Genomic DNA, 12500 nt, shown 5'->3' on the forward strand with positions numbered 1-12500 from the left:
CCAATCCACTAAATTATGGCAATTAAAAGACACCAACACTGGTTGTCAAGCAGTATATGTACTATCATCATTTAGTGTCCATTTTCCATGCTGGCATGGGTTAGATGGTTTACCTGGAACTGGTGATCCAGAGGGCTGCATTAAGCCCTAGTCTTTCTGGCTTGGTTTCTATGGCTGGATGCCCTTCAAAACACCAACCATTCCACAGAGTGTACCAGATGCCTGTTATGTCTCACTGGCATGGGTACCTTTAATGAGTCACTGGCACATATGCCTATTATGTGTCACTGACAATGGACTACGTTCAGTTTTCATCTCCCAAATTCACTCACAAGGCTTTTGTCAACTTGAGGTTATAGTGGAAGACACTTGCCAAAGGTGCCACACAAAGGGATTGAACCTGAAACCATGTAGTTGTGAAGCAGACCTTCTCAAAAACCTTACCTTGCATATATGCCCATGTATACCGTTTACTTATATTTACTTACAACTGCAGTTTAGGGAATCTAATCCTTCATTATACAAAGAAATATATATTTGTCCATCCATAGCAACTGTTATTTATTTATTCATTTATCCATTTATTTATCCATTTATTTAGTTTAATTTGCTAGATTAAAATACTAAACAATTTTTCAGGATTTCAAGCTGGGGATTAAAAAAATTGTGAATACCTATTAACTAAAAATTTCTTCTGAATGGCTTTTTGTCAAGAGAAAAATTTTATTTTCTTAAGTAATTGTAAAGAAGGAAAACAAAGTTAAAAATAAACTATACATCATTTAAAACAATGGTTCTCAACGAAGGTCCATTTTGGCCTTGGGGGTCCATATAAGATTTTATTAAAATTTATCTGCAATAAATTAGTTATACGTCTACAATACAACAATTTAACAATTCTTTTATACAATTCCTAATAATATTTTTAAATACTAAGGGGCCATCCAAGTAAAATAAGAATCAAAAGGGTCCATTGACAAAAAAATGTTTGAGACGCACTTATTTAAAACTTTGCTTCTAAACAAAAATGGACAGGCTTATTTAACAGCTTAGAAGGATGCTGCATTCAAACCAACAGCTCTACTTCCCAAATAAATAGATCTTTATGATAGAAATAATAAAAGTTGAAACTTTTCACCATCATCCACCAACAAACAAAAGCTATATCTGATTTATTATCATGTTTTGTCGATTTCATTGTTATGCCCTTAGTGGCACTATAAAATCATCAGTGAATATAATATTGATGTATCTTCTTACAACTAGTTTAACAATATAGCTACATAGGAGGTATGTTATGATCTCTGAATCAATGTTCTGAACTGGTTATGGAATACCACATCTGTATGTATGCATTTATGTATATATAAAGATATATATATACGTATATAATATATTTATATATGGATATATATTTATGGATATATATATATATATATATATATATATATATATGGATATATATATATATATATATATATATATATATATATATGGATATATATATATATATATATATATATATATATATATATATATATATACATATGTATATATCCATATACATATACACACATATGTATCCATATACATATATGCATCCATATATATATATATATGTACATATATATATATATATATATATATATATATATATATATATATATATATATATATATATATATATATATATATATAAAAGATAAACAAGAGTGAAAAAACTATAGAAGACTTGTGTTACATGATTAAAGTATATATTTAAATTTAAATATATACTTTAATCATGTAACACAAGCCTTCGGAAGTTTTTTCCCTCTTGTTTATCTTTTATACATCCAACCACGTGCTTTCACATACCAACTTTCTCACCTATATATATATATATATATATATATATCTATATATATATATATATATATATATATATATATATATATATATATATATATATGGATTGCCCTGAGAGAAAAATTGGACATAAAAAGTATCAAATGTGGTGTGCAAGAGACACAACTGCACTGGTATGGTCATGTGTTATGTATAGATAAGAACAGCTGTGTGAAAAAGAGCTACTCCCTAACTGTGGAAGGAACCTGTGGAACAGGTAGACTCAGGAAGACATGCGATGAAGTGGTGAATCATGACCTTTGAATATTGGGCCTCATGGAGGCAATGACAAGAGACCGAGACCTTTGGAAATATGCTGTGATTGAGAAGACCTGGCAACTAAAGTGAGATCGCACACATGCATGTCCGGCCCAGTTAAGAGTACCCCTCATGTGTTGAGTGATATTGATATGCTTGAGAAGACCTGTTGAGTCAAGAAAAACCAATATCGTAGCTGTGACCATGGCACCCTGACTGGCTCCCGTGCCGGTGGCATGTTAAAAGCACCATCCAAATATGGTGAATACCAGAAGTCCCTCATTGGGTCCCGTGCAAGTGGCACATAAAAAAAGCACCATCTGAACGTGGCTGATGCCAGTACCCTGGTTATTATCAGTGATAATGGTGAACCCATAGCTAAACCCTCTTCTTGTTGATATATATCAGTGTCCATTCTAAAGTAGGTAGTTTCTTCACAGAAGGTCAACATTTCCATCAAGTTTCCTATTGGTATACTAGTGAGTTCTTTTAGATAGATGTCTGTCGCCAGTTTGTTTTTAATCACCGACAGTGCTTCATCAGTTGAGACTTTGGTGAACAGACTTATCACATCTAGACTAATCATCTGGTTGGATTCAGTGGGGGTATCTTTGATAAATTCTGTGAAGTGGACGGAATTCTTCACATATGATGTTGACTTTCCTGTTAATGGACTGATTATATCCACAAGGAACCAGCTCAGTAGATGACTTGCTGAACCTCTACAGCTCACTATAGATCATAATGGAATACCATCCTTGTGATGATAACATTGTGCTGAGAACAAACAAGATGAGGACAAATATCCGTCAAATGTAAATAATGTATATAATTCCTCATCTCTCAAATTTAGAACAGAAGAGGTATTCTTTTTGCTCTAGAAAAGTTACACAGCTACCTACATTATAAAATAAAAGATGGGAGTGTCCAAATTGACGCTGGAAAGAGATAAAAATAGTGGTGATGTGTCAAGGCAGACACATCAGCCTCATTCTTTAATGTCCTCTTTCCCACATGTCTACATGTGAGTTGGAATAGGAGAACAGAAAGTGTAAGTGGATAGCGGTTACAACAGTGCATGGAAGAGTGAGATATAGTTAGAGATGGTGAATGGGAGGGTGAATATAATGAAGAACAAATGTTGACGGGTGATAAGAAAAGTAGGTAACAATTGTAAAAACAATTGAGTTTGGTTGAGTGGTGGCCAATGATACATATGAATTGGGGAAAAATAGAAGAAAGGAGATGACTTGCAGTGAAGAAAAATGTGGAGATGAAGAGTAACAGAATAATAGTAAGACCAGAATATGCAGAACGCCTTTCTTGTTTTCTAAGATTAGTGAGGGTTATTTGTTATAGTTTTGTTTACTTTCTATTTACCAAATACTGGTCACAAGTTATTGGTTAACTCAAGGCTATAGTAGAAGATATTTGGCCAGTGCCTGTGCAGTGAAATTGAACCTAGAATCTGATCGTTAGTTGTGAAACATGTTTCTTAACTACACAACCATACCTGCACCTATTAAAAAGAAGATATTTGGCCAGTGCCTGTGCAGTGAAATTGAACCTAGAATCTGATCGTTAGTTGTGAAACATGTTTCTTAACTACACAACCATACCAGCACCTATTAAAAGTGTGATGTGTCAAGCATTTTATTGGACACACTGTCAGGAAATATAAGTTATAAACTTATGAACTGTGTTATCATGTGATAAATATGAGATTCAGCATATATCAAACAAAACTTTTACAGCTATTCTTAGATATTTGTACATATTTGTATGTAATTTATTCATATTGACTGATACTTAAAACGATGTATGTGTGCATATAAACGCATATATGTGCATGTAGACATGTGGGAAAGAGGACATTAAAGAATGAGGCTGATGATGATATGTATATGATATACACGATACCTACATACACACATACACATATGTATATATACATATATATGTGTGTGTGTGTGTGATATGGTATATATATGTTGATATGTGTGTGTGATATGGTATATATAAATATAAATGATGATGATATATATATATACATACATTCACTATCTATCTATCTATCTAACTTCACAATATATTTACATGTTCGTTGTGCATGTATATTTATTGGGATATTTCTTTTTGACCAAATGAAGATAATTTGAGGGAAAGAATGCTTGTGTATGAGTGTATATTTATGTATGTGTGTGCATATGTGTATGTTTGAAAAAGAGATAAAGAGTGAAAAGAATGAGTGTGTATCATGTATGTGCTTCTGCAAGAGGAGGATATGTGAATAACATCAGCTTCTCCAAGAAAGTGAAAATGCAGAGAGTCAGAGAGACAGATAGAGACAGAGAAATAGAGAGAAGGGGGAGACAGAGAAAGAAAGAATGAAGGCGAGAGAGGGGAGGGAGAGAGAGAGAAAGAGACTTTCCACACTCCAGCTGAGAAATTTGTTTCCTCTGTATTTATTTTATGACTTTTTTTTGTGAGCAAGGGTGTGCTATTTTTCTTAAATAAGAAAGAAATAGCTTATTTTTGCTTTATTATGAACCATAGTATTTATAATGTCAGAAATCTATTCGAACCAATGATTAATCATAGCAATAATTTGTGAAGGGTTTTCAGATACAAGCTAAATAAAAGCAAAAACAAAATTAATAAATAAAATATATAACATAACTAATTTATCAAAAGTTAAAACAAAAACGAAACAAAAATTCCTCCACAAATCCAAGCCTGTTGAACCATAGTAACTTGTTGATCTAAAATACTAGATGCCATATCTACACTCCAATGATTTATTCTAAAAACAAGAAGAAATTTCTTCAGAATGAAATATAAAATATTATAAAATATAATAAAATGAGTGGAAAAAATGGCAGTTTGAATTCATCTAATTTATTTTGGAAAATTGTTATTCTGTGTTATATTTTTATTTTGACTTATTTTTGATAGAATATTAGTTATGTATGTTTTGTATTTTATATACATTTTATATGTATTTTATATATATTTGATATTTTAGCTTGTTTTGATAAAATGATGCTTTTTAATTCGTATTTTATATTTTAATATTTTGATGTATTTTTCTATTTTCTATTTTATGTTTTGATTTATTTTGATAAAATCTTATTTTTTTAAAATTTATTTTATATTTTTGAACTTATTTTGGCAATTTTTTTTTTTATATCTTATATTTTAACTTATTTTGGTAAAATGCTATTTTTTCATTCATATCTTGTATTTTAAGATTTGAAAACATGCTATTTCTTTAAATATTTTTCACTTTACTGTATTTTAAGAAATGCTATTTAAAATAATTTTTTAAAATCATTTTAGTATCAGCTTTATATTTATTCAAATAATTATCATTTTCCAATTAGTTTTATTCTCTTTCTTCTCTTAAATTTAACATAAAGCTCATTGAATATAGACATTCTTTTATTGTTTTGAATCATTGTTTGTTATTTTTATTTGAGGAAGAAGGATTTTACTTCTACTTTCAAATGGTGCTGTTTTCCAGCCTTCTCATTGGTTTAGATCAACTGAACCTGTGTCATATAGATAAACATTAATCTCTCATAGTTAATTCACTTGCTTAGAGGAAGGAATTAACTTTTGTAAATAGCATTCAATGCATCACCTTTTCACTTAATTAGCTAAACTCATAGGAATTACCAATTTCAGTTAAATTTCCTTCGCAAATTTTATTTCTATTTATACAAATTATACTAGCCAAAAATTAATTGTAACCTTTTTTATTTGTACAAATCTACATCAGTTGATCAACAAGCTTGAATAGACCAGCAGCTCACCCATAGATAAATGCCAATAAAAAATATAAAATGAAAAAAGCATTAGCATAATTTTATGCTCCTTCTCTCATTATTAATGAGATGAGAAAGGATTTTTCATCCAAATAATTATTTTTTCTTCACCATGGTATTGGATAAGCTTAAAATCATTTAAAACTATTTAACTTTATTGAATATAGCAGTTTGTCAGCCTGAATTTTGACAAATTGGGGCTTTTCATGAACAACAGTGTGTTAGACCAATCAAGAGCAACCTGCAGTCTGCAGGACTCTCTGAATGGCACACCACCAAAAAATTATCTTGAATTCTTTTTTAATAATGCAGCCCACCTTAAGATGAGTTGTGTCTTATGCAACCTGCTTCCCAAACAAGGTTACTCATGCCTGTGTTGGATGTTACTATGTTGATGGGGTCTAATATTCTTTTATTCTTTTACTTTTTTCAGTCATTTGACAGCAGCCATGCTGGAGCACTGCCTGGAAGGGTTTTAGTTGAACAAATCGATCCCAGAACATCTCTTTAGTCTAGTATTTATTCTATCAGTCTCCTTTGCTGAACCACAAGGTTACATGGATGTAAACATACCAACATCGGTTGTCAAACACACACACACATGATGGGCTTCTTTTAGTTTCAATGTACCAAGTCCACTCACTAGGCTTTGGTTGGCATGAGGCTATAATAGAAGACACTTGCCCAAGATGCCATTCAGTGAGACTGAAACCGGAACCATGTGGTTGAGAACCAAGCTTCCTACCATACAGCTACGCTTGCACCCAGTATGTCAAAATCTTTATGTTGTTGTCCTGTGTGTACAAGCAATGGCCAAACATTTCTCTCTTGATCATGTTGATAATCAGTTGACCAGGTGCTCTGACATCTGACCAGTGTTCCAACCATGCACTGTAATTTTTACTGTGCTGCATTTTGTCAATGACTACATTATCCAGTATATTCTTTATTCAAAAAAATTAGTATGGTGAAATTTAACTGTTAATTCTTTGGGGCTAAGTAAGTTCATAAATACTCATCACCAGCACTTTGTTGCTTTTGTGTAGACCAAGAGTGAGCAACTTGTATTGAAGAGTTCTTTGTCCTGAGAGTAGATCCTTCTTTCCTGTTAAACCAAGTCTCCACCTAATTGAGAATCATACTGTTCAATCTAGTATGAAGCAGTGAATTATATGATTTGAAATATAATAGGCTGGTCATGCTGTGCTCTCTTCATTGCCCCCACACTAGCTAGTGGTAGACCAAAGCTTACTACTAAAGATCAACCTCATTCTCTCTCCAACGATGGAACTGATTGTTAGTTCTCTCTTAAGATGGAATAAAATGCTACTATATAGATAGCTTATTTTCATTTGAAGGGAAATACACCATACACACATTTATTCTTGAAACAGCTGTAGGAGAGTATTTGCTCACCTTCTTACTTTCTTTTTATCTGCTCTATTGTAGCAACTCAGCAATTACGTTTAAATACATAGCAACTATAATCCAAACCAATGCCAGTTATTTGCCTGTTCATTCTTTCATTCTTCACTGCCCTGTGTATTTCTGTAAGCCCACAGATTTTTGTGGTAGTTGCAACAGAAATGAATAAAGTGATGATAGAGATATTAGTGTTATTGCTGCTGCGCAACATGCCAAATCTGCCTCTGATCAAGCAATATTCTCTGATTAACCCTTTTGTTACCAAATTTATGTTTAAATACACTGTCATTGCTTAAATTAATTTTTAAAATAATAGAAAAATAAAATAACAAATTAACATGAAATTTTGAAGGAAAGTTTTAATTTAGATCACTTTAAAACAAAGAATTTGTATCATAAAACCAAGCAGTAGGTTGGTATCAAAAGGAACATTTCAGCTATGTGACCTCCTCATCTACTATCATTATTCAATTTGTTTTTACATTTTTTCTGACACTCGGGTGTAGTTTATAGGGTATTTAGCTAATGCAGTAATTTATCAAGTCGATCCACCAAATATGGTAAGGACGGGCATCACCTCCTTGTAGAAGAAATTTTGCTGTCTTTCAATTTGAAATCACCCAATGAAAACGTTTTTAAAAACCTATAATAAAATGTGGCTTAAGCTTCAAGGCCAAAACAGCAATTTAATTATAAATAGCACAGCTAAGAATTTGTAACATTAAAGATTCACTATTTTTCTCATAATAAATGTCACTCCACAAGTTCCTCTGTACTTGCAATTCAGTCTTGCTGCTTAAATATTTCTCACCCTCAACACAGAAACTCAAGAATTCCCTCAGTAACTAATACTCAGACATGTTTTTTAAAGTTCACAGAACAATCATTTTAAAGTTATTTCTATTTTAAATTTTTCAACTTTCTTTTCTTAAAAAAATTATCGTACTTAAGAATATCAATCAATTGCCAAACAATTAATTACAAGATTTTCAATTAATGTTGGAAAAACAAGTTTTTTCCCTGTTTTACTTTCAGGCTAGCATGAGTAGAAAATGTTTTCAGAAGCATGGTTGCATGTTCTAACAACCAAGTACCCTTCCTATTGCTAAATAATCACCTATAAAAGAGGAAACAAGGGTTTGTTTTCTTAGACTGGTAAAATGAAGCAAATACAATTCACTATAAAACTGTTGTGGACAGCATCAACAAGTATCAATCCAACAAAAAGCAAACAACAAAATACACATGTATGCTGTTGCATGGCAAAGAAATGTTTCCAATTAAAGGCTTTTGCTGAAAATGTTAGAGACATCCTCTCCTTAAGGTATGCTAACATGTTTTCATATTTTTGGTTTTTTCATGAAGCTGATACAAGCTGGACTAAGTGCATTGCTCATGGGCACAACATGATGGTTTCAGTGAGGATTTGAATTCAATTAAATTAAATTCAGTAAAATTGCATAATTTGACAGATGCTTCACTGGCTGCTTGAAATGGCAATAAAATTTCTGTCATGTTATAATTCTATTTTTATTTTGAATTTATTGATTTTTACTTTTTGTTTTTCATTTTAATATTCTTAATATTTATTTACAAACAAATGGAGAAATTACAAGCTTCTTCAAATTCTGCGTCAGTTATATGAAAAGACCTTAATTACTATATGGGTGCAGGAATAGCTGTTGTGAAAGTTTACTCCATAATCAAATAGTTCCAAGTTCAACATCACTTCATACTGTATGTTTTTTTGTCATAGGCCTCAGCTTACTGCAAGCATTACAAGACAAATTTGGGAAAGTGTGCGGAAGCTTCTCACCTAGAAAGTATGTGCTATTGTGTGACGGGCTTAATCTGGTGCTGAGATTAACTGCAGATCAACCTGGCTCTTTTTTAATTTGCTAGGTTTGGGGAAAGAGGCAGTGTCCATCACCTCACTGACTCTTTGAGACTGTCAGTTTATGCCATTAATTTTCTGCTTTATCTGTTGCAATTTGACAGCAACAGGAAAGACTTAAGCATGGATTGAATTCTAGAGAGCCAACATTCTAGGAGGAATGCCATGTGTAGTGGATAGAGTGGGGCTTATATAGTAGACATAACATGGGTTATGAAAAGAGGAGAGATAAGTGGCTCAGGAGCACCAGAGATGTGGTACAAGACCAAGAGCAGAGGCTGATATTTTAGTGGTGGGTCCTTTTAATAGACTTTATTCTGTTGCTGGTTTTCTCACCAAGTTTGAAGATAAGATAACCCAATAGCTTATGCACTACTCTTCCAACCTGTAGATACTGGTTTCTTTCCCACTCATTCTAACTAAAGCCAGGAACTCTGCAATAGGTTATTTATACTGCTCTTTCTTTTCTGACTAAGCCATATACAAATACTTCCATTATTAGGAAACCATTTAGCTTAATGAAGCAACTTTGGTCTTCCACCTCATTTTAACAATCTCACTTGCTTGTTTATCTAATTAGAAGCATAATTTGACAGTTTTGAATGTGGCTACATAGACAATATATACTTGGCATGTGTAATTATATACAAGAAGATAATTACCGTAAATATATCACTACATCAAATAAATTTACCTTTGAAAATGTTGTCTTTGGCTACAAATACCTAAATTTTTAAACTGCATATAATATATGTACACAGGTGCATGCATACTCACATACTCACCTGCATGTGTGGAAATATACATTCACACACACAAAGAAATTTACATGTGAATTTTGTGTATGTCATTTTCATTCAACTGGGAATGGCTATTTATTTGTTAGAAATAGCAGTTATAATATATATTACACACCTCATTTGGATACTTCATGTTCGTTTCTTTGGAAACTTAGCAATTTAATAAAATTCACACTCTACTTATACATGTAGATTGTATAGTAAAATAAAAGGATTCTAATATAAAATGCAACAATTATAAAAAAGTTTAGTCATATTTAAACAATATTCAAGACTAGAACTCTTACAAAATTTTCTCTGTAATCATGTAATGTGCACACTATAGCTGCTAGATCTTCATTAATATACTCCTGCAGTTTTAAATGAAAAACCACATATTTCACTATTCAAATTTTAAGACTGCAACCTCATTAAAAATGATGATGTTGACAGCTAAAATAGCAATGAAGTTCAAGTCGCAGATAATAAATCTTCTAGGTGCTGCTTAAACAAAGCTTCAACTAACTACATTTTCTCATTTCACACACTACTGTCTTAAAGTATAGCCAACCCTCTAAAAAATGCATACAATAATGCAGTGTTACAGTTACTAAAATGAAATAAAAATTTAATAGTTAGATCTATATCACCTTAGATTATAGGACTATTTGATCAAGGCAGTGTTGGGGTAAAATAAAAATGATGACTAACAATTGACTATGCCTGTGTCATAGATTAGTTTAAGGAAATATTAGTGTTGGTGTACTTAATGTAGTAAACCAAGATGCTTTAATTAATAAATAAATACACTGGTTGGATTAATGATCAATTATGGTCAAGAAAGGCAGGAGACATTACACCAAAATTTGAATTAATGAAAATATCAAAGTTAATTAAAAAATATTTCAGAGTTGTACTTGATTGCCAAATGACTTGATCTGAGACTGTGTAGAAATTGTAACATCATGGAAAAAAGAACCATTTTAACCATTTAAGAACTCATAATAAAAAATTATTACATTAACTTTTCATTTATTTATTGAAAATTTTAGTCATACCATTGTACCAGTAACCAAGTAGCAGTGGTATGATGAGAAGTTTGGCATATAAAGAAATATATGAAAAGTGATATAAAAGATTTTGTGCATTTTTAGATAGCTTCAATAGATTTTCCACGATGTAATTACTTGTTAAAAGAGAATGTAGTCCATGCATTAAAGAGTGTGTGTCACCTGTAGCACAATGATATTTCCAGGCATGTTTGAATCATATTAGACCTCCTCTTTACTGACTCTACCAGACAAAGATTACTTTATAAGATATAGAGACTGTTGTGAATAAATGCGGAGTGTCATGATGATTTAAGATAAGAACCAGGAGAATATTTGCTACATTCTGATAATATGGATAGGAATAGGAGCTTGAATGTAGAAAATAGATTACACACTAAAGCACCCCATCTAATTGATATATTAATCACTGGAACCTATTTCACCAACTTACAAAGTGACAAAGTTTAATTAACCTTAAGAAAAATTGAATATTGCAAACTCATTAAGAACAAATTAACGCTTGAAATATGATACATCTTCAATATAGAATTTCCATCATGTTTAAACATCTGTGGAGTAGAATGAAATCTTACAATAAATATGGAAATGTAAGATGCTGGATGCTAATTTCTAATTAAATTCTTATCATGTTCACTTTCTAATAATTATTTCCATTCAATTAACATTTCTCAAAGATTTATTAAATCTGCTGTAGGACATCAAATGTGATCAGTGAACTTGACTTGTCATTAAAAACATGTCACTTGGTAGACAATTCTGATAGTGGAATAGCAATCAGTAAAATTGAATTAAGGTTAATATTGATAAAATAATAGTTGCCATTGTTGTTGAATTGCCATGAACAAATTTTCTTGTGCAGACCCATTACAAGGAAATAGTTCACCAAATATTTAAAAGTAATTCATCATCATCATCATCGTCATCGTCATCGTCATCATCATCATCATCGTCATCGTCATCGTCATCCTCATCATCATCATCATCATCATCACCCTCCTCATCCTCATCCTCATCCTCATCCTCATCATCATCATCATTTAACGTCCGTTTTCCATGCTGGCATGGGTTGGATGGTTTAACTGAAAGCTGGTGTACTGAGGAGCTGCACCAGGTTCCGATCTGATTTGGCAAGGTTTATGTAGCTGGGTGCCCTTCCTAACACCAACCATTCTGAGAGTGTAGTGGATGTTTTTTACGTGCCAGTGGCACAAGTGCTATTGATCTGACACCAACATTGGTGTCAGATCAACATTTTGTGTTCCAACATTAAAATTTGATGAGTACTACTGATAGTTTGTGTTTCCCGCTTGAGATTGATAGGACAGATTTATATGGCAATGTAGTTAGTTTACCGCCA

The 12500-nt window shown here is 32.0% G+C and overlaps 1 long non-coding RNA gene across 2 annotated transcripts in view; it reads left to right on the forward strand.

The window, feature by feature from the left end:
• The window catches only part of LOC128247593 (uncharacterized), a 37796-nt gene that overhangs the window by 9484 nt on the left and 15812 nt on the right, over positions 1 to 12500 (forward strand). The window contains exon 2 of one of the 2 annotated variants that reach the window (XR_008263933.2): positions 8433 to 8721. This is a non-coding gene — a long non-coding RNA (uncharacterized LOC128247593). Of the gene's footprint in view, positions 1 to 8432; positions 8925 to 12500 lie in introns of those variants that run through there. The other variant, XR_008263932.2, reaches the window with a different exon arrangement.

The sequence above is a fragment of the Octopus bimaculoides genome, chromosome 4 (assembly GCF_046866305.1).
Source record: "Octopus bimaculoides isolate indiv1 chromosome 4, ASM4686630v1, whole genome shotgun sequence".
NCBI classification, from domain to species: domain Eukaryota; kingdom Metazoa; phylum Mollusca; class Cephalopoda; order Octopoda; family Octopodidae; genus Octopus; species Octopus bimaculoides.